The sequence below is a fragment of the Dipodomys merriami genome, unplaced genomic scaffold (genome assembly GCF_024711535.1).
Source record: "Dipodomys merriami isolate MVZ:Mamm:240054 unplaced genomic scaffold, mDipMer1.0.p SCAF_72, whole genome shotgun sequence".
NCBI lineage: Eukaryota > Metazoa > Chordata > Mammalia > Rodentia > Heteromyidae > Dipodomys > Dipodomys merriami.
Window position 1 is genome coordinate 4,484,466 of NW_027206313.1, and position 24,006 is coordinate 4,508,471.

The following is a 24,006-nucleotide window of genomic DNA, read 5'->3' on the forward strand; positions in this document are numbered from 1 at the left end:
TATGGCTTTTTTACTCCCATGTGTACTTCTGTCCTGTAATCCCATCAACCCTAGGTCCTCACCAGAGACAAGCTAATACAGACCCTTTGTCCTTCAATGTCTAGAACTGTGAGCTAAACAAACCTCTTTCCTTTATAAGGTTAACGTATCCCATGTTTTAGTCCAAAACATGGACTAATTTAAGAGCACACACAACAGTACAGCAGAGCATTCTGCCATCCTGTGAAGGCAAGTTACTTTCAAAGGATGTGAATGATGATTGTGCTTCCAGGGATATCAGTCTATTACCTTATTGGACTGAAAAGATAAATGGATCAGAAGTAATATTTTCAAGAGATTGCTAATAAATAGTGTTCATTAAATCCACGGATGGCTGTGTGTGCTGAGATACGAGTTAGATAGAGGACGGTTAGGAAAAGCAAACTGAAACCCCGAACAATTGCTCATTCCAGTAATGGTTAAAAAAAAAAAAAGGTTCCCTTGAGGGAGCAGCGTCATTACCTTGGCACCAGGGGCCTTTTCTGGTTCTTCTGGATTTGGGAACCACCGTGGAGGCTCACGTCTAGCTTTTGCTGATAAAACACTGGACAGTCGGAAGTGGCAATGCCTGTCAGTCTGGTGGGAAGAGTCCATGCAGTTAGGCCTCGCGTAGTTTATCTGTCACTGTGTGTCCGCTTCTTTTTTCATGAGCTTACTGAATGGGCACGAGCGTGCCTTAGACAATGTCCAATTTTATTACAAATCTCTTCCATTCATTCTTTACCGGGGCCCAGTAGCCACTGAAAAGCTGTTTCTCAGATGGAACATTATTACTTGGCAAAGAGGTTGTGCTTATTCACAAATACCCTGGGGCCTCTTCTGCCAGTCATTTATTGGAATCTCCACAGGGTTTCGAAGGTTTCCACTCAGCCGCAGAAAGAAATCCTGAGCCGTGTTGGCCTCACTAGACCATGACCATCGAGTGGTAGGAACTGCTGAAGTGCAGCATTTTTGCTGCACTGAGACTTGAACTCAGGGCCCAGGTGCTTCCCCTTAGCTTTTTTTTTTTTTTTTTTTTTTTTGCAAAAGGTTGGTGCTCTACAACTTGATTCACAGCTGCGCTTCTGGCTTTTGGCTGATTAATTGAAGATAAGAGTCTCGTGGACGTTTCTGCCCAGGCTGGCTTCAAACTTAGAACCTCAGATCTCAGCTAGGATTACAGGTGTGAGCCACCAGACGGCTTGCACTGAGACTTTGACTACCTAAACACTTTTGGTTCAAGGTTCTTGTTAAAACTTGAAGCAACTTGGATCCTCCTGCAAACAGATCAAAGAAACACAGTCGCATTGTTTTTGCTTCCAAAATCCAATGAGGTGTAGTAAGGGCTGTTTCTTCAATGGTATTGGGAGCAAGTTGAAGGGGTAATAACTGGACCTTTATATTGAGAGGATATCTCTTATGTGCTTCAGACAAATGGCAGTCCCGTAGAAAGTCATTGCTACTTTCTATTTTCAGTTATTATCAGTATGATACAGTAACTTAGTTGACAATCATGATGCCATATGAGATGGTAAGATAATCATTATGTAGTCTTAGAGCTCAGGAATTGTAATCATGAAACAAGGTAAGTATATCACTGTTTCTGTCAAGTGAGTTTGTTTTTTGAAATATTATTTGTCAGATCAAGGATGAAAACCCAAAACTTTTTATTTGATCCAGTAAAGAAATATCTGTATTGGTCACTGTGATTTGCAAACCAGATAAAGTTTATGACAATCATGTATACAAGAGTGCTTGTGGAAGATTTTTCTGAGCCCTAGGTGAATTCTGCTTTAACCAAAGGAGCTCTTTCTATATCCTTTTTTAGATTTTGTAAATTTTATGTACCTTCATAAACATAAATTAATACACACATATGTGAATACATATACATACACAAATACATATCATCAGACACACATACATATGAAATAGACACGGTCACAAATGTATTTTCTTTTATGGATCAATAATATTTTAATAAGACATAAATGCAATAATTTGTATTGCATTTTATTGAACAAAACAATGTTGACGTGTGCCCTTTCCTCAGACACTTCATATTTTCCACAAAATCAGACAAGCTGACCTCTATGTACTGCAAGGAGGAGGCATTGACTATGGAACTAGAAGAAGAAGCAAGTCAAGACCTAGAGATAAACTGGGAGCTAGTTGCTCACACCTGTAATCCTAGCTACTCAGGAGGCTGAGAATCATGGCTCGAAGCCAGCCCAGGCAGGAAAGTTCTTAAGATGCATATCCAAAAAATCCAGAGGTGGAGATATGGCTCAAGTGGTAGGGTGACAGACGGCATTGGGTGAAAAAGCTAAGGGACAGTGTCCAGGCCCTGAGTTCCAGTCCCAGTACTGGTGCACACTCTTGAAAAGACCTAGAGGTAAGTCCTACAGTTAGTTTACTAGAACAGCAAACCTCATGTCTTCTGGAAATACATCTGGTGCATACAAAAACCAAGAGCAGTGGATCCCAAGGACCTCTGGGCATTACCCACTCCCCATGAGTAATACTAAGGGTACAAAACGCCCCCACCCAGTACTATTGTGATACTTGTTAGTTTCATCCTGAGTGCCCCCTGGAGTTTTCCAAGGACAACCTAAGCATCTGAAGGACCTGAGAGGATAGTCTTCCCCTTTTCAATGACATCTCTGTGAGGCACGTCTTAAAATGGATCATCCAAAGCAGTATCATAACAGCACGAGTGCTGAGAAGCGCACACCTACCGCTGTTTTCTATTACACCAGACAGTAATGATATAGTTGGAAGAAGGTAGAACAACACAGTGCCTCTCATTTTGGGAAATGCACTTTTCATAAGGGTATTAGTCTTATGAGCATGTGATTATCATTGTTATTTTAATTATATCTCTCTTGTCTTTAAGTAGTCGTAGGAAGTGGTTGCCATTCAACAAATCAGTTGGTAAGTACAAGGCAATGTGATCTGTGTTACCCCTTCATCATTCTCCCTCCTAGGCTTCCGCTCAATTTTCTTAGTTTCACAGGATATACATTGAATATTATGACGGCATTCTCCCTCTCCTTCTCTTCTTTCCTCCCTTTGACCTCTCCTACCCCCTTCAAGGATGTGGCCTGATATTCGTTTTGTTGGACTGTAAGTGTTTCTAAGGAATTGCATCATTTGCATTCTCCCCTGCAAATACCATACTCCAGTTAATATATCTGTATACATTTGCAAACAACCCCATCTGTAAATTTGTAAATTTACATAAAGTTACATTTATAAATTCTATACATTTTATAAATGTGTAAGCTCTATGTTTTTTAAGTCTTTTTTTCTTTTTGTGCCAGTACTGGGGCTTGAGCTCAGAGCCTCATGCTCTTGCTTGGACATTTTGCACAAGGCTGGTACTCTACCACTTGAGCCACATCTTCACTTCCAGCTTTTTGCTAGTTAATTAGAGATAGGAGTCTCACAGATTTGTGTGCTTGGGCTAGATTTGAACCTTGATCATCGGATCTCCTGATGTAGTTAAGACTGCAAGAGTGAGCCATCAGTGCCTTGCTTTATGTCTTCTTTTAGTCTCTTCCTAGAATATTACATGATTTTGATTTATTCTTCCAACAGGAAGAGAGAGTTCTAAGATTTTTACTTAATCCTTCCTATCATAAGAGGTACAGTTACCATATGACTAATTCTTAAAACAAGTATATTTTTAATAGTAAACAATCAGTATTAGCAACAATTATGCTTAAAAAGCACACACACACACTTACTCTGAGGGTCAAGAATCCAGAATGAAGAGTTGGTCATCTGTTCAGGTCATCTATAGTGACAATCCATTTAGGAATCAAGAATTCCAAACATAGATTCAGGAACTCACTGAACCTTTATGGGTCAAAACTCTATTCATCACCTAATCTCTTAAAGCTTCTGTTGAAACCAGTGAACCATATCCATGATCTATCTTCACCCCTGGGGTTAGAGCCAATGTCTAATAATCCCTGAAAGATCTGGGTTTTCCTTTCCCTAATGCACAGTTACTCTAGTAAATGACTGCATTCCACTTTCATGGCGGTTCATAAAGAAAATCATGGTGTACACTTGTTACTACAGTGAACTTCTACATGTGCATTCAGACGTAATGTTCTGGGTGTGTTTGTGTGAGGACCCAGGTCTGAGGACGCGGTGGGGAGCTGGGACTGAGTTGTGATGGTTCAAGACAAACTTTCCAGGCCTACAAGGCTGTTGTTAGAGTAACCAAGCAGACCTCTGTGGGCTGTTCTCTAGGGATTCTGAGAGGCCAGGAGATAGCCAGTGTCAATGGGACGGGCACAGGACTCAGCATTCCTTTATTTGATGACTTCCTTAGACAAAGCCCTACAGGTTTTCAAGCAAGGCAGGAAGGGCTTCCTCCAGAAAGGAACAAGCTACTTTTAACCATTCAGTTACTTCCAATTATCTCTATCCAATTCTTCATGTTTTTCAATAACTGCTCTAATTTTCACACCTGGGAAGGCTGTGCTTTTAACCAACTATATCAGATTTTGAGTTTTACTATTTCATCCCCATTACTTGAAAACATATTTTGTGTTTTAATTTGCTTGAATTTTAAAGAAACAATGAATGAAGTTCATTTTTAGTTGCATATGTATTTGTTTAAATGCATTTTTTTTCCTGTCTAGGCTAGCTTTGAACCTTAATCCTCAGCTCTTAGTCTCCTGAGTAGCTAGGTTAAATGCATTCTTAAAGTGCTTGTGTTAATTTGTTGTCATGTTAGCTGGCCTTTTAAAAATTATCTTTAGTAGTTGTACAGAGGGGTTTTAATACAACATGTCAGTCTGAGAGTACAATGCTTTTTTTCCCCTTTATTATCATTAAGGAGTAGCCCACAAGGGTTATGATTTCGATTGCTATCATTAAGGAGTTGTACAAATGGGTTCCAATTCCTATCTCTATCATTCAGGAGTTGTACAAAGGGGTTACAATTCCATAAGTCGGGTAATGAGTATGATGCTTCTTGGACCATGTTACTCACCCCTTCCTTGGCTTTCCCCAGGTTCCCCGCTCCCGTCCCTGACCATAAGTTGCACAGTTCATTTGCAACTCATCTTCATCAATGTCACCCCTTCCATCATTCTCCCTCATCCCTCCAAACCCCGACATCCCTTCAATATTTACCTGTTTTGAAATCAAGTCTGTTGTTGTTCACTAACTTTAAACTATTAGATACCAACAGAGACAACAATTTCATCCAACTACCTTTGCTTTCCTCTTTCAGGACCTATTGTCCATGCCAGGACACTTAGAAAGTTGGAGGGAGATGTTTATGGCAATTCAAATGTGAGAAGAAATATGTCAGAGAATCCAACATGTGATTACAGTATTTACTTTCTGTATGACCTTAGGACATTAACAAAGCTTATCATCAAAGAATATTCATTTAAGGTGACCAGAGATTAAATGTGATTAAATTTTAATGACTAAGCCAGACACAGTTCATGCATGTAATCCTAGCTACTCAGGAGGCTGAGATGTGAGGATCATGGATTGAAGCCAGCCTGAGCAGTGAAGACTTATCTCTGATTAAGTACCCCCTTCCCAAAAGAGCCAGAAGTGGAGTTGTGGCTCAAGGTATAGAGTGCAAGGCATGAGCAAAAGAGTTCAGGGCTACAGCACCCAGGCCCTGAGTTCAAGCCTCAGGACTAGCACAAACAAAAATTGAATGGCAGAATTGCAGACTTTAATAAAAGCTTAATTTTGTCTAAGCATACCAGATAGAAAACCAATCTTGCAAATCAATCAAAATCTGTTCTCAACACTTAATGTCTTGCTAGTCATTATCAAACAAGTCTTGATAGAGAGACTTGGGCTACCAATGTTTCCTGTAGCTATCTGCTTCAAGAGGTGGTATAGAGCACTGGGAAAGTGGGTATAGGTCTAACTGGCTCTGTATAGTACCTTTATACCAATTTCAGATCTACCAGGAAAACTGACCAAACAGCTCTTTTCTTTTCTATTTTGGTGTCTGATTATTATCCTTTATTCAAATGGGCGCTAATCTTTCAAAAAAAACTATACAAAGAATTTACTTTCTACATTCATAACCACATACTAGTCAATCATTTAAAGGGCAATTTTAATCAAGGTAGTATATTTGTGTAATTTGCAGAGTTGATTGTGTAATTTAAAGCTGAGCTCTACTTTTTGCCAATACTGTGACTTGAACTCGGGGCCTGGGCACTGTCTCTTAGCTTTTTCACTCAGTGTAGCACTCTACCACGTGAGCCACGTTCCATTGCTGGCGTTTGGCTGGTAAACTGGAGTTGAGTCTCGTGGATTTTTCTGCCTTGGCTGGCTTAGAACCTCAATCTTCAGATCTCAGTCTCCTGAGTAGGTGGGATTACAGGTGTGAGCCGCCAACGCCTGGCTACCTTTCTTTTACTATCCAGAATAAAAGAGCAACTGTGGTGTATATGAAAGGAGAGTAACAGAACTGATTGAATGGAAAATGTGGTTTATAAAAATACTCATGTTCATGCTTTGGAACAAAGTGGAACCATCAATAAATGAAGAATTAACGCAGGTGCTGGTGGGTCTTGCCTCCCATGTGGACTCTTACTGATGTCAGTCAGTCTGTAGTGCTGGTAAAGCCTCCTTTTTGACAGACTGAACTTCTTTACATGCCCAGTTGAATTTCCAGCCTTTGTCATTATGCAGTGTTGTACTACTTGCAACCAAGTCCACATTTCCTATGTGCTTGTTTAAGCTTTTACTTTGGAAAAACGAATGTGACCCTTGCCCCAAATATTGTAATACAAAAAATTAAGTAATGCTTTCATACTGCTACTCTGAAATATCCTTGAAAATTATCTACATGAACTTGTCTCAGTAGCTTTGATAATGACGAATGATGGTAGACTAACGCATCTCAGACAGTAAATGTTCCCCAGAAGAAAAGAAGTATTTGAAAGCAGACGTCCTATGGTCACAGCTGACCGAGAGGCAGAGTTCACTTTCAGCCATGTTCGCATTTTTTATATGTGTGAAACTTAGATATGATTAATGACAGCACAAAATAATACTATACAATTGGGAAAGCATAGATTCATCTTCTGAAAGCCACTTTGAGTGAATTTCTCCGCACTCATTGAAATTATACTTATAAATATATGCCCATTTTTAGAATCTAGTATTCCCACTTGAAAATTTGGGCTTTGATCTTTACCTGAGAATTACTTACCATAGACCTGAATAGGATCCATTTTATAAGAAATTAATGTGCTCCATTCTATAAGGAACTTCCCCCAAGGCTTCTTTAATGGCCGGTGTATTATGAGTTTAGATGATGAGTGTAGATTTTTCCAATTTGATCAGTTCCTTTTAAATTTGTATGAGATTCTGTTTTTCCTTGTGAACTGAGGTAATGCTCTTGATTTAGTCAGTGAGGTGTGTACTTCCGGTAGTTTTGCAAAGATGGTGTTGTGAATGAAAGCAGACTCAGGCATAAGATGCAGATCTAAACTTCAGCTGTGAAGAGTAAAACCTGGAACTAATCCTGGGCTTCGTTTCAGCCTGGTGCATTATGGTATTATCTTCTGACTAGCGTGTTTCTCTGATAGTACATCTCTAATGTACATCCAGGCTTTCAATGTCTTGTTGTCTCCCTTCATGTCCTTAAGCTGGAACTATTTTATTTGCCAATATTTCCTAGCCTAGGTTGAGTCTCAAGCCAAGGACATTACTGCAAGAGCAGCAAGAATAGAAAATCAATACCATATTGATTGCCAGTGAAAACGTCTACAAATAACTTCAGGCTCTTCTTTTTAGTTTAAGGTCCATTGTGACAGGTTCCCCATTTATGGATCTCTGAGTTTTTATAATTAAAATGGTAAGACTGAACCAAAGACATAGAAAAAAAGTTCAACTACTAAATTTTGTAAATCCATAAATAATCCTGAAAAAAACTTTCAACCTTGACCTAAAAAGGTTTATTTTGCTCGGTCTCTTTAATATGAAAAGTACTATTTTCTTGCTCACATCATTAATAAAATAGGCTTTCAATTTAAATATTTACTTGTCTGAAAACTTTCATACAATTTTAGAATATATCAAAAATATATTGTGATATATTTATTTTAGAACTGACATTTCTTTTACAACATTGAACACAAAAGACAACATTTAGCGAACTATTGACATAGACTTGTTTTAAATTTTAGAGAAATGACATGTCATGCTTTTGGGGACTTGGAAAAATGCATTCATTAGTTACCAGAACAGGATGTGGGAGGACATTAGCCTGGCCTGGTAGGTTCCTGGAGAAATAATGATTCTCCTGACAGAGAAAAGCTTTTGGAGCTCCACAAATCGCAGTTGGGGAGCATTGATTCTGACTCTACCTTTGGGAAAGCTGATTCTGAAAAGAACTGGAAACTTGCTGTTATTTTTTATACTGAGTCACTTACGATACTTTTTTTGTAAGCAACAGAAATGATCTCAGCTAATTTAAATGAAGAAAATAATACACTGGAGGAATGTGGCTCTTTCCAGAATACAAGGTATATTGAAGACTCAGACTTTCAAAAAGACAGGAACCAGAACAGCCTTGGGAATCCAAGTGTCCAGTGAAGTCCAGACTTAAGAGTGAGACAGCAAAATGTACTCATTACCTAACTTATATAACTGTAACTTTTCTGTATATCACAATACAAAAACAAAATACAGAACAATCAAAAAATTTAAAAGTGAGACAACATCAATTATTTCCCATACTTTCCTTCCCTCTGATATTAAAATTCAGTGAAAGTACAATTGATCAAACTAGGGTCTTGGAATTAGAATAGGCAAGACATGTATACACATACATGCATGCATGCATACATACATATGTACACACATACATACATGTATACATCTGTATACATGTGTATACAAATGTACACATGTATGTATGTGTATATACAGATGTATACCTGTATGTGTGTATATATATATATATATATATATATATATATATATATATATATATATATATATATGGCTTGGTCTATAGTCATGGTGGATGGGAAGGGTCTCAGATAGATAGACAGATAGATATATCTATAAAATAATATAAATACACAATAGATACTTCTATTTTTTTTGTTTGTTTTTTTTTGGGGGGGGGTCCAGTCATGGGGCCTGAACTCTGGGCCTGGGCGCTGTCCCTCAGCTCTTCAGCTCAAGGCTAGTGCTCTACCACTTGAGCCACAGCACCACTTTCAGCTTTTTCTTATACGGTGCTGAGGAATTGAACCCAGGGCCTCATGCATGCAAGGCAAGCGCTCTACCACTGAGCCACCTTCTCAGCCCAGATACATCTAAAGGTAGCATTTTCCCACCCTGATGTTTCAGAGTTTGTGATATCCCAATACTCTCCGTTCTCACACACTTACATATTTGACAGTAGCTTTAGCCCTTATCTGATGTTTTTCATTACATACATACTCTCACTTAGAAAGCACGTAAAACCTCTAGTCGTTCTGAGAGGACTGTGCATTCATTCAGTAACGCTTTCTTAGGTCAGATAATGCCTTACAGTTAAATCTGGCATAGTCCTAAAATACAATTCTCTTGTTTCTGAGCCTTCAGGTTAGTGGCCAGAAACTTGTTTTTTAATCTCTCGACCTGATCTGAGTAAGAACCCAGCTTTGCTTCTTGCTACTCTCTTATCCTTGCCCAAGGGACTTGCAAGAACCTGGATCCCTGTTTCCTAGATTGACCTTCGCAGACACGATCTGCCTGATTGCCTCCAGCTTATCTTTGAGCCTCAGTTAAAAATCTACCTTGTTCAAGGCAGATGGTGAGGCAGCTAACCTCCAGAGACGCACGTCCTTTACCTGAATGCTCTGGGTGAGTATCTGCCGCCTGCGGCCCTCAGTTACCTGCCCAGCCCTTCCCAGGTGAGGATGCTTCGTGCGGGACCAGAGAGCCTTAAATCCTTTGCAGTGGAGTATGAAGTGATCTTAAGAACAGAGCCCGATAGATGTCTTATAATCTTCATTTCAGCTGAAGGAAAGGTAGGCCGAGTCCATTTCAGGATTTTCATTATCCCTGTCTCTAAGATACAAGATTATAGAGAGAACTAAAGTTATCATAGCAAGACAGAACATGGCCACGTGAAGGTCGGTTCTGTTTCATCATCCCTCCAATCTCGCTATCAGTGTTCACTCAAGCCTTTGCTGCTCAGCCTCCTCTGGAACGTACATTTCAGTTAAACAGTGTATGATGACTGATGTTTGTTATTTGTTCGGCGTCCTTCTTCCTGGTAGACAGCTTCTTAAGGGTTGCCTTTATCTTCCTGTCTGAGCATGGTAGGTACTTACCTCAATTGTGTCATGGAAGGAGCAGAGGCAAGGCTAGCCCGTGCAGGCTTTGATCTGAAAATAGCATTTGCGTCCTGTGCAGGTGGCTCATGCCTGTAATTCTAGCTACTCAGGAGACTAAGATATAGTGATCCCAGTTTGAAGGCAGCTCAAGCAGACAAATCTGTGGGACTCTTATCTCCAGTTAACCACCAAAAAGCTAGAAAATGGAACTATTGCACAAGTCGTAGGGCACCAGCTTTATGTGGAAAAGCCAAGTCAGAGCATGGGTGAGGCCCTGAGTTTATGCCCCAACACGGTACCCACAGGCCCCCCCCCGACACCAACACCCACACCCCCACACACACCAACACCCCCCACACCAACACACACACACACACCAACACCCCCCACACCAACACACACACACACACCAACACCCCCCACACCAACACACACACACACACACACACACACCAACACACACGCACTAACACCCATACCCACACCCCCCACACCAACACCCCCCCGCCAACACACACACACACCAACACCCACACCCCCCACACCAACACACCACCCAACACCAACACACACACACCAACACCCACACTAACACCCACACCCACACCCCCCACCAACACACACACCAACACCCGCACCCACACCCCCACACCAACATACCACCCCACACCAACACCCCCCCACACCAACACCCCCCCACACCAACACACACCCCTCCACACCCACACACACCCCCACACCAACACCCCTCCCACACCAACACACATACAACACCCCAACACCCACACCCACACCAACACCCCCACACACCAACACAGACACCCACACCCCCCACCAACACACCCCCACACCAACACACACAACACACACACTAACACACACACTAACACACACTAACATACACACACCAACACCCGCACCCACACCAACACCCGTACCCACACCCCCACACCAACACACACATACACCAACACCCGCACCCACACACCCACACCCACATACCACCCCATACCACCCCCCCCACACCCCCCCCCACACCAACACCTCCCACACCAACACACACCCCTCCACACCACACACACCCCCACACCAACACCCCCCACACACACAACACACACACAACACCCCAACACCCACACCCACACCAACACCCCCACATACCAACACACACACCCACACCCCCCACCAACACCCCCCACCAACACACCCACACACCAACACACACACAACATACACACTAACACACACTAACATACACACACCAAAACCCGCACCCACACCAACACCCGCACCCACACCCCCCACACCAACACACACACACACCAACACCCGCACCCACACCCCCACACCAACATACCAACACACACACACACACACACACCAACACCCCCACACACCAACACACACACACACCCTCCCACACACAAATAAGTACATAAAATATTTAAACAGTGTGTGTATAATGAACCTTAAAATAAATTAAATATTACACATGTAAGATCCTTAAAAGAGGATACAGATCTATGAAAAGAATGGTTTCAAATTGCTTTTTTGTATCAATTTAGAAATCCTTAGACTGTGTCTGAACCTGTAATAAACTATCCCACTGTTTTCCATTCCCTGCAATCCAGTGCTCTGTGTCGGGCTGGCCTGGTCTGCGCGTGTGCGGGCGTGGGCGGGAGAATGCTTCATACTCGGGCAGGAACAGTGAGCAAGATCTCTCCATGGGGTCACAGCTCCCATGCCCACACCCATGCCCTTCTCCTCCTCCACCATGCTATCCTGTGGTGTGTCTGGGGTATGTTCTAGAAACTGATTGCAGACAGAATCACACTTCTAAGTTTGTTCATTTCAGCTTAAATGGATATGTCTAAGTGAATTGCCACCCACATGTGAAATTCCCGTGGTTTTATAGTATCCATTTTTTTCTTTCTTAAAAAAAAAAACCCATTCTGCCAACAATGAAAATTACTCAAAAAATCCAACAATTGTGACATTGTCTTGTAAAAATCACTAAAAGCCTTTTTAAATCCAATTTAGAAAAGTCTATAAATATGCACAGTGTTGCTTTCCATTAGAGAAAATACAGCAGACTTTCACACATCAGATTCAAAAGAGCACATAATAAGTACGTTTGCAGTTACTGTGGGGGTTGATTCCGTCGTGGCTGACAGCTCAGATTCTGGAAGAGCAGTGTTTCTTCGAGTTGGTGGCAAGTGGGTGGGAAAGAGCTTCTCATATGCAGGCAGCTAAGCAACAAATGTGTTTGTGGTAGCAAAGCAGGGGAAGGCATTCATCAAGGTCATGAGTATAAAATCATTAGACATAATCTGCAATAAAGCCAAGAGCAGTAACCTACTAGGCAAATTCTGGTTCACATTTAAGGATAAACCACCCGTAGTCTAGCTCTTACTAGTTCTCTAATTAGATCTGGCCAAACACAGATTGGCAGTGTATTGTGACTTTGCTTCTTCCATTTGTCCTTGGGGTCTGGTCATCACTATACTGTTTATCTCCTTGCTGCAATACAAGTCAGCTGAAATGAGGACTCAACTGTGTTCGGCTTTACCAGATGAAGCAGCCACTTGCTGAGTTTTGCTCTTGTTTTATTTTTTATCTGCCAGTTCAGTGTCTGGGCATTGTCTCTTTGCTTTATTGCTCAAGGCTAGTGCTCTACCACCTGAGCCATAGCTCTACTTCCAGCTCCAGCTGGCTAATCGAAGGTAAGATCCTCACAGATTTTCCTGCTTGGGCTGGTTTTGAAATGTGATCCTCAGATCTCAGCCTCCTGAATTAGACAGGATTACAGGCGAGAGCTGCCAGCACCCCTCCAGCTTGCTATTATAATGGGTAAATTCTCAATTTTTAAAATTCTTAACAAAAGATGAATTTTGGGGCATTTTAGGCAAGCTGTGCTTATGTTATTATTGTTGTTTTTTTGATGTTTAAAGGCCATCTATAAGTGAAACCTTGTTGCTTGTTGTTTGGTTTTGGTTAAGATAGTGGATGCAATCAAATTCAAGAGCAATCCAAGTTCTAGAAGTTATTTCAATATGAGGAAAACTATGAGTGCAGTAGAGCAAAGAACAACTTATAAATGAGACATCTCTCTCATGCTAAACATAATCAAATAACAACCTGCGAGTATCAACAAGTAAATTGAGGTAGATAATGGAGGGAGAAAAAGGAGAAGGGGAATTAGGCCACAGACATACTGTAGGGAGCAGATTATACTCTTCAAGGAAAAACAACGTTGGAAACCAAGTCTGCTATTTATGGAGGCAATGGGTACAATCACTTCCCAAGTTTTATCTCAGTGGCACATGAAAGGTTTCTCTACAGTGAATTCCTCACTGGCTGTTTTGAGTCCATTTTCTGTTGCTGCAACAAAATTGAACTCAGGATGGAGACTGGATAATTTGCAAAGATTTGCTGGATGCCAGTGTCTCATACCTGTAATCCTAGGTACTCAGAAGGCTGAGATCACAATTTGAAGCAAGACTGTGAGGCCCTTTGTTCAAGCCAGTACTGGTGTGCTTCTGTGCGTGAGCACACACACACACACACACATAGAGTTTATTTGACTTGCAGTTCTGGCAGTCATCAAGAGGAAAGCCATAGTGTTGGCATGTTTGGTTATTCAGTAGGGCCTTCTGCTGCTTCAGCTCAGGTCAGAAAGTAGAAAGGAAACAGTGCAAGTGAAAGAAGGAACACCCAGGGTCTTTGCTCTACAACTAGTAACTAATTCATTGAGGCTCTCAAATAACTACTCTGGTCCTGCCAGAGCAAGTGCTCACTCATATGAGAAAGCACCTGGGTCATCCATGCGGGCAGGACGCCTGTGTTTTCCACTCAGCCTCACCTCCTAAAATTGAGGAATTAAGATTCAAACACTATTGGGAGCTGTACTTAAACAATAGCACCTACCATTTACTATCTCCCTCGCTTGAAATTCAGGAGATATGCTTAGGAGCAAGGAGGATGAATTGTGTCTAACAAGTGTTAGGACTTAAGTTGGGAATACCGCAGGAGGGGTGTTGTGTTATATATGAATGATGAATTATTTTACCTAAAACCTAAAGGCTTTGTAAGAGCTCAATGATAATTAAGAAGTGTTCCTACTGAAGCATGGGCTAGCACTTGGAGTAGAAGACTGAATCACAGGAGGAAAGATGGGAAGGATTCCAATGGATGAAGGAAATACTCTAATGTATATATAGTTTTAGAGGTTTTGCAAAATGATTGCTGTTGCTTTAGGCTGTGGCGAGACATTTTGCACAGATGCTTACTTACCTCATAGCCTGGAAGCAAAATAGAGACAGAAGGATCTCACCAGCCCAGCCCCTTAATCACCAAAAGCCCAGCCCCAATCACCCAAAGACTTCCCTCTGGCTCAACCTCTTAAAGTGACCACCACCTCCCAGTAACACTAAACTGGAGACAGCCTTTAACAGGGGTCTTTGGACCAAAGCATAGCACAGGTAGTTCTTTTTTTTTTTGTCTGTTGTAGGGCTTGAACTCTGGGCCTGGGCGCTGTCCCTCAGCTCTTCAGCTCAAGGTGAGCGCTCTACCACTTGAGTCACAGCACCACTTCCAGTTTTTTGAGTGGTTTATTGGAGATAAGAGTCTTACGCCTTTCCTGGCCTGGGCTGGCTTTGAATTGTGATCCTCAGATCTCAGCCTCCTGAGTAGCTAGGATTACAGGCATGAGTCCCTGGCCCCTGGCCAGCCTTGGTAGTTCTTCCAAACACTTGATATAACTTAAAATGGAAAGAACACCACTTTACAAATTAGGATTTTGTTTTAACCACCTTAGGCAAGTTACTTAAACTTTCTGAACTTAACTGAAGCCAATACAATGTCCAATGTGCGGGGTGCCTACCTGGCATTCCATTATCTTCTTTCCTAAGCAAAGTTTCCAGCCAGTGGCAGTTTGAGTTGATAGATTCAAGCTAATTTCTTCATTCTGTAAGCATGTGATCCAATTTAAACTAACTCTATAGAATGTGCTTGCTGGGGACTCCTCTGCTTTTCTTTTTTCCCCGAGTCCAGCTTTTCTTGAATAAGTTGCGGAGTAAAGAGGCCTGAAGCCCGTGTCACCGTCAGACAACCCCTGGTTCTTCCTTCTTTGCCTTCCCTTTCCTCTCCTCAGCGGGGACAGTAGCAGTGCATTGCAGACGCGGCCTGTGGCTGCCGACACTGGCCAGGCCTTGGTGAACAGGTCAGGCCGTGCTTTGAGGAGGGCACTGACGTTTATCCTCCACGATGGACTCTCATCACCGTGCAGGACGGGGGTGGAGACAGAGGCCATGGCATGGACCGGCCGAGCATGGAGCTAGTCGCTGGGGGAAGTGAAGGCCTCACCCCAACATGGCCTTGGCTCCCTCCGAAGGGAGATGCTGGTGCAGCTGAGGAAAGGGGGCTCACCTCTCAGAGGTCCATCACGAGATGTGCCTCATCCTGCCGTGTGGGGTGGTAGGCCCATCTGAGCCTTCAAGGGACGGAAGTCATTTTGAAACACCAAAGGAAGCCAGCTACAGTGCAGACAAGTTTAATATATGAGAGAACAGATAATTAAAGAGAAACCCCACCATTTGAGAAATGGTGAGATTATACCTGAAATCTAACCTACTACAGGACATTTAGTAATACAAGCCAGTAAGTTCAATAAGTTCCCTTTACGACTTACTTATTGGTGATGTTTTTGAGACAAGGTGTTGCTATGTAGCCCCAGCTGCCCTCAAATCGCAACACAGCTCAGATTAGCCTTGAACTTGTGATGCTCCTGCCTCAGCCTTCTGAGGGCTGAGATTCTATACCCTGCTTAAGATAAGTTTTGATTTAGGTTTTCTTCCATTTGCAACCCAAACATTGTTAGCTAATGCGTAAATCTTGTATGGATTCTGTGAGGTTCGTGACCTCGCACCGTGCCTGGTATGTAACTATTGGACTGATGTTTCTTTGTTGTTTTTTCTTAAAGTGTTAACTGGCTAGTGAAGCCAGATGTCATGATGCACACCTGTAATCCTAGCTACTTGGAGGCTGAGATCTAAGGATCACTGTTTGAAGCCAGCAGTGAAGTCCGTGAAACTCTCCTCTCCTCTCCAATTAACTACCAAAAAAGCCAGAAGTGGAGCTGTAGTGGTTCCATGGTAGAGTGCTAGCCTTGAGAAAAAAGCGAAAAGCAAGAAAGCAAGAAAAGCACTACAACAAGCAGACACACAAACAAACCCAAACCCCAAATCAGAAAACCTGGTGAACAATGAAAACCTGCTGAAGAATAATTATACAATTATAAATAAGACATAGCATAAATTCTAGGGCTATAAAGATAATAAGGCTAGATCCCTGTTCTTGAAGAGTTAAAAAAACCTACTGATACATATGTTTTGAATAATTTGAATAATAATAATAGGAAAGTATAAGGCACAAGAAACTAGATTCTTTCATCTGGAATAGAAAATTAGCCTAGAAATTAAAAAGCTAATTTTGAATATATAAATGTTAAGTGCTATATTATCTGAGTATGTTAATATTGACTATGCTAACTAAGGCAATGTAATAATTTTTAACAAAAGTAATGAATAACCTGTAGTCAATGTACATAGATTTTGGCTGTGCTTTTTGGAATAATTCCAACAGTAATTCACAATTCTGCTAATTCTATTTAAAAATATAAATATTCTTTTGTGATTCAGAAAAAAGTCTAGTAAGTACAGCAAAACTTTCAGTATGTTTTATTTTTATGTGTGTGTGTACAAGTCCTAGGCTTTTAACTCAGGGCCTGGGTAATGTTTTCTACTCAAGACTGGCACTGCAGTCTTGAGCTGCACCTCCACCTCTGGGTTTTTGATAGTTAATTGAAGGTAAGAGTCTCATGGATCTTCCTGCCCAAGCCAGCTTGAACCATGACCCTTAGATCCTCGGCCTTACCAGTAATTAGGTCAATATGTCTCATGTATATTAACTTAATGTAACTCAAAAGAATCTCCACATCTTTTCTAAGCTAGTTTTCAGGACTTCCTGTTGAACTGCATCTGTTGCTGCTGCTAGTATTTTGCGGGTGGGAGAGGACTACTTTTAGAACCAAAAATATACTTGTTATTATGAGTGTTTTCTTAAGGATAGTAACCTAAAATTAAATACTACTTAAAATTCAGTTGACTTTTGTAATCATTTAGATTTGCTCCTTCCTGGTTTGGAGGAAAATAGCTGATATATTGGTAGTGACTTTCTTGAATTAAAGGGTCTTCAGGAGGAAGCCACTAAATTGAGTATTAGAATAATTCTTGGCATAATCTATTTTTCAAATTGATCCCAGGATTGTTCCTGTGTTATGGCATTTACAAATGGGAGCTCTGATGTGACTTAGTCCTCAACCTGTGATAGAGGATGCACCAATATGAATTCTAAAAAAAAAAAAAAATCAGTGACACAGTAACTGTTCTGTTTTGAAAAATGCCAAGCCTAGTCACATGACATACTCTTCTTAAAGAATCTCAAGGGGCTAGTTGTGGTGGGTAAGAGCTGTAATCCTAGCTAGTCAGGCGGCCAAGGTCTGAGGACTGCAATTCAAAGGCAAGTCTGTGAGACTTTCATCTGCAATTAACCACCAAAAAGCCGTAAGTGTAGTTGTGGCTTAATTGACCAAGCATTAACCCTGAGAAAAAATGCTCAGTGCTCAGGCCCTGAATTCAAGCATCAGGACAGGCACACACACACACACACACACACACACACACACACACACACACACACACACACACACACACACACACACACACACACACACACACACACACACACACACACACACACACACACCAAAGAATCCCAATGATAAGCAGATGCTCAGGCCCTGAATTCAAGCATCAGGACAGGTGCACACACACACACACACACACACACACACACACACACACACACACACAAAACAAAGAATCCTAATGATAAGCCAGATGCTGGTAGCTCATGTCTGCAATTCTAGCTACTCAAGAAGCTGAGATCTGAGGATCATGATCTGAAACCAACTAGGGCAAATAAATAGACTCTTATCCCCAATTAACCAAGAAAAATCCAAAAGTAAAGGTTCAAGTGGGACAGTGTCAGCCTTAAAAAAAAAACTAAATGAGAACATGAGGCCCTGAGTTTAAGCCCTAGTACCAACACACACACATACACACACACACACACACACACACACACACACACACACACACACACACACACACACAGAATTCCAAAATGATAAATGTGAGTCTACTCACATGTAATTTCCATGACAAAATTTCAAAAAAATCTTATTGGTTTGACTTTTATCTGCAGAAATTGGTCAATATGTGTATGTAACTGAAATAGTATGCCTTAAGGAATTAATGTTTCTTTTCTATAAATGCTGATTTAAAATAAAGAAGGAAAATAAGTTAGCAAGAAAGAAACAAATACATGTAACTGATTATTACCACATCCATTTAGTCAAGGGTAGGTTTAAATATGCGTGTCTTATTTAATATACGGTTGATGAATATTAAAATGTCCTGTGGCTGTCTGACAGTTGGAGCTGTTTTTTTATATCTATAGTTTGAGCAGTGTAATTGCTCACCCAATTTCCCATGTTTTTACCATCTACAAATAAAATGAAAAACTTAGTTTTTCATTGTAAATATGAAGCAGCGAGGCAATTATGAAGAAAAGACGAGCTGGCCAGCAACTCTGACAAAGAAAGGGACGTTTTGTTCCTGTTTCATGGTGTTGGTTTGTCTTTCTCTCTTTGTCTATTTGTGCTGGATCAGCTTTAGGTCAATTCCAATGATGTATGGTTCTGTCTCTTCTTCCTCCTTATGTTCATACTGAGTCCTCGTCCATTTATGCAGAAATCAAGTAATTTAAGACCTTTGAACACTCAATGAGTCCTTGGGCTTCTATGATTAAGGTGAAGGTCACTTCCAATCTGGACAGATGGTATAGACCTATTTTTTCTGCTCCTTTCCATAAAGCACACTATAAAAGGATGCTAATGTCTGAGGGGTTGGGGGAGGAAGACAGAAGGGGTGATATTAAGATGCACTGTACTCATCAACTGATATGTTGAATTGTAACCCCTTTGTTCAACTACTTAAATACAATAAAAATGTAACTTAAAACATAAAGAAAAAATTTAAAGAACCCTGGAATAATTAGAGGAAGATAATGTGGCTTGGGACATCAAGACTACAGAAAAAATTTGATAGAAAATACTTCAATCATGTACTGTTTCCGTAAAAAACAGCACAGTGGCAGTATCTTGTACTTTACATAACCAAGGAAGATGACCCAGATTGGAAAGCAGCCTAGGAAGGTGTATTCATTTTCTTGAATCATAAGTCCTGTATGACAGCATCAGCTGACCTGACAGCAGCCGACAGGGAGATAAGTTTGACCCACTGGAAAATTCCCCCTGGAAAGCAGGGATGGGAGAGGTCCCCCTCTGCAAGGCCTGAGAGTCTTCCTTTCCATGAGAGACACCAAAGTGGTAGGGCAAACTGGCAGGAAAGATTCAGACACAACTCCTGGAAATCCTGATTGTTCCTCCAAGCCGGAGAGTCTCCTCACCCACCCAGATAATGGAGTGGCAGACAAAGGTGAGAGTGGGAAGAGACCATTAGTGGTTCCTTTTCTTTTGTTTGGCAGTCGTGGGCCTTGACCTTGGGGCCTGGGCACTGTCTCTGAGTTTTATCCACTCAAGTCTAGCATTCTACCACTTGAGCCACAGTGCTACTTCCAGTTTTTTGGTGGTTGATTGGAGATAAGACTGTCACTGGACTTTGCTGCCCAGGCTGGCTTTGAACCAAGATCCTCAGATCTCAGCCTCATGAATAGCTAGGATTACAGGTGTGAGCCACTGGCTCCCAGCTAGTAGTACCTTTTTTATGATGAAATACTACTGCTGTGTGTGTGTGTGTGTGTGTGTGTGTGTGTGTACTATTTTAGGCCATTTTGTGTTGCTAGAATCAAATACTTGAGCCTGGGTAAATTATAACATAAAAGATTTATTGGGCACAGAATTCTAGTTGACAAAGGATCCAAACAGCATGGTGCCAGTGCCTGTAGAGGGGATTACTGGTTACATCACAGTATGGTAGAGAAGAGGAAAGGGAGTCGTATATGTGGGAGGGGACAAGCACATGGCGTGGCCTTGCTTCATAACAGTTCATTTCTTGAGAAGTAACCCATCTCTTGAGAACTACATCAGTCCTTTTTGAGTGAGATGCCCCCCGTGACTTAACCATCTTCGCCTCGGTGCCTATCTCAAGACTGCCACATGGACAGCTAGTTCTCAGTATATGAACTTTAGGAGCAACGAACCTCCAAACCATAGTAGACACTACCCAAAACATTTAGGGAGAGAATCTATGTGGTTGAAAACTATAAAACCCTGAAGGAAACCAAGAGGTCCTTATTAAATGGAGAGACATATCATATGCATATGTTCTTTTTTTCATGATGAATGAATGTACTTTTTAATGATCAGATACTGTTTAGAGACATTTAATTTCTTCAGGAAAAATATGAAATGCTTCATAAATTTTCATGTCATGCAGGGGCTTTGCTGATCTCTGTATCATTTTAGTTTTAGCATATGGACTACCAAAGTAAGCACTGCACAAGTTCTAAGACTCAGTGAAGATGACAATCTTACAAAATCTATCCTTTGGTTTGGGGCAGTTCTTAACAAATTTCCAGCAAGGAGCCTTGTATTTATAAAGTTTATTTTTAAATTTATATGGAAAGTCACAGACACTAATGTATCTTTAAAAATTATAATAAAGAATGATTTGGAAGACTTACTCTCCTGATATTCATGCTTATTAGCTAGCTACAGTAATCAATAATATGGTATTGGAAGATGGGTGGACACACAAGTCAGTGGAACACAAAATAGAAAATAGAGGCATAAAAAGTTAATCAGTTAATTTTACAAAAAGACAACACCTGTTGAAGAGAGGAATGACAAGTGCTGAACAGCTGAATGAGCAAGGGAATATGAAGAAAAAGAACCTCACCTAGTATAAAAGCTAACTCTAAATGGACTAGACTTCATTGAGAAAATCTTTGGGATCTTGAGCTAGGCAGAGTTCTTAGGCCCATTGACAGGGGTCTAAGTTCTTAGACCCATACAAGAAAAAAATGTGCAGATTAACTTCACCAGAACAGACTTTTCTCTGAGAAAGACCCTGTTAAGAAGACAATGTGGGAAGCTGAGCACCAGTGGCTCCCTCCTGTATTCTAAGCAACTCAGGAGCCTGAAATCTGAGGATTGTGGTTCAAAGCCAGCCCAGGCAGGAAACATCAGAGGCCTTTATCTCCAATCAACCACAATAAGCCACAAGTGGAACTGTGGCTCAAATGGCAGAGTGCTACCCTTGAGCACAAAAAGCTCAGGGTCAGTGCCCAGGTCCAGAGTCCCCTCCCCAAAAAAGCCCTCAAAAAGAAGACAATGCAGATATTAGGAGAAAATATTTACAAAACACGTCTGACATTGACTTAAGTCAAGACTATATAAAGAATTCAGGCCTGGGAATATAGTTCAGTGGCAGAGTGCTTTCCTAACACAAGGAGGCCCTGGATTTGAGCACTTCCATACCCACCTTTCCCTCAAGAAGCAGATATGAAGAAATCTTGAAATGCTATAGTAAAAAGCCAAATAATCTAGCTAGATAACAAGCAAAGACTATGACCAAGCATTTCACTAATGAAGTCAAACATATGCAAATAGTTAAAAATTATTAGCTTTTAGAGAGATGAAAAAATTTAAATATAATCATTATATGAATATGACTAGAATTAAAAAAACTAATAACATCAAATGCTGGCGAGAATATGGAGAGATTAAGTTGTCATTCATTCATGGCTGATGGGAATGTAAGATAGTTCATCTACTCTGGAAAATGGCTTGGCCATGTCTTAAAAAATGAGACATCTTTGTCAAAATGAACGTTTTCTTGTATAACTCATTGATGTTAATGTTCTGACTGTATGATCCAGAAATTAACTTCCAGAAAATGGGAAACTGGCATTTACACAGAAGCTGTGTAGAAATGTCTATAGCTGCTGTAGTTATAAGCCAAGAACTAGATTCAGCTCACATAGCTCTCAGTGTGTGATTGATTAAACAAACTAGTGACTAGATAGTATGGAATACAGTGTATCAGCAAAAAATAACAAACTGTGATGCATGCAGCAACTTGGATCAGAAAATTAGTCTGAGGAAAAAAATAGCCAATATCAAAAGACTAAACACTGGGTGATTTCATTTATATAACCTTTTTTGAAATGAACATATTTTAGAAGTTGAAGGCAGGGCAGAAACAACAGAGGTACTTTTGGAGAATTAAGGAAGGAGGTAAGCATGTTTTGTTTTGTTTTTTTTAAAGCATAGCACCAACACCTTAATAACAATAAAATTTTGTACACACACACAGAGCACTGCACAAAGAATCCTTTTTTTTTTTTTGGGTCCGGTCGTGGGGCCTGAACTCTGGGCCTGGGCACTGTCCCTCAGCTCTTCAGCTCAAGGCTAGTGCTCTACCATTTGAGCCACAGCGCCACTTCCGGCTTTTTTTCTTTTTGCTACACACACAGAGCACTGCACAAGAAATCCTTTTGATGTTTATTTTTGTGGCGTTCAATATAAGCTGGTGGTAAATATATGAACCTATGTAGGCAGCCAAATTGCCTAGAACTTAGCACTGACCACACACGTGAATGTACCAAAAGGGGACTTTGAATAAAACTAGTGGATTTCCTCCCTCCTTCCCTCTTTTCCTTCCTTCCTTCCTCCCTCCCTCCCTCCCTCCCTCCCTCCCTCCCTCCCTCCCTCCCCCCTCCCTTCCTTCTCTTTCTCTGCCCTCCCTCCCTTTGTCTTCCCTCCCTTCCCCCTCTCTTTTCTTTCTTTCTATCCTTCCTTTCTTCTTTCTCTCTTTCCCACTTGGACTGGCTTTGAACCACAATCCTTAGATCTCAGTCTCCAGAGTAACTACGATTATAGTCCTGAGCCACAGGCACCTGGTCCAAGAGGGGATTCTTGCTGGTAATTTAGATGCTCTGTGGCTCGTCTGAACCCCTCAATGGTGAGGAGGATTTATGCATTCATTCCAAAAATGCTTCTGGATGCTTTCACAAAGAGTTTACATAGTGTTTACAAGTGGAATGATGTCAGTCCATGGCTATTCTTATGTGTTTTTCACAGACAAATTCAGGTGCAAGTGAAGTTCAAAGATTTAATTTATTTTGGCCGACAGTGGGGTTTGAACTCAGAGCCTAGGCACTGTCCTTGAGCTCTTTTGCTTAAGACAAGGGTTCTATTACTTTGAGCCACAGCTCCATTTCCCATTTTCTGGTGGTTAATCAGAGGTAAGAGTCTCACAGATGTTCCTGCCCAGGCTGGCTTCAAATTTGTGATCCTCAGATCTCAAACTTCTAAGGAGCTAAGATGACAGGTGTGAGCCACTAGTACCTGGCTTTTCAAAGATTTAATTAAAAAAAGAAAACTTATTATGCTCAAATTTTGTGTTTCCCTTTAGTAGAGAAACATTTAAATCTAAGTATAAATGATAAGAAAGGCACAGTGGTTCACGCCTGTATTTTTAGCTACTGAGATTAAGGT

General features: G+C 41.1%; 1 pseudogene; it reads right to left on the minus strand.

Moving 5' to 3' along the window:
* Positions 1-20,902: 20,902 nt before the first annotated feature.
* Positions 20,903-21,000, minus strand: LOC138818238 (U6 spliceosomal RNA; annotated as a pseudogene).
* Between the last annotated feature and the right edge of the window lie 3,006 nt (positions 21,001-24,006).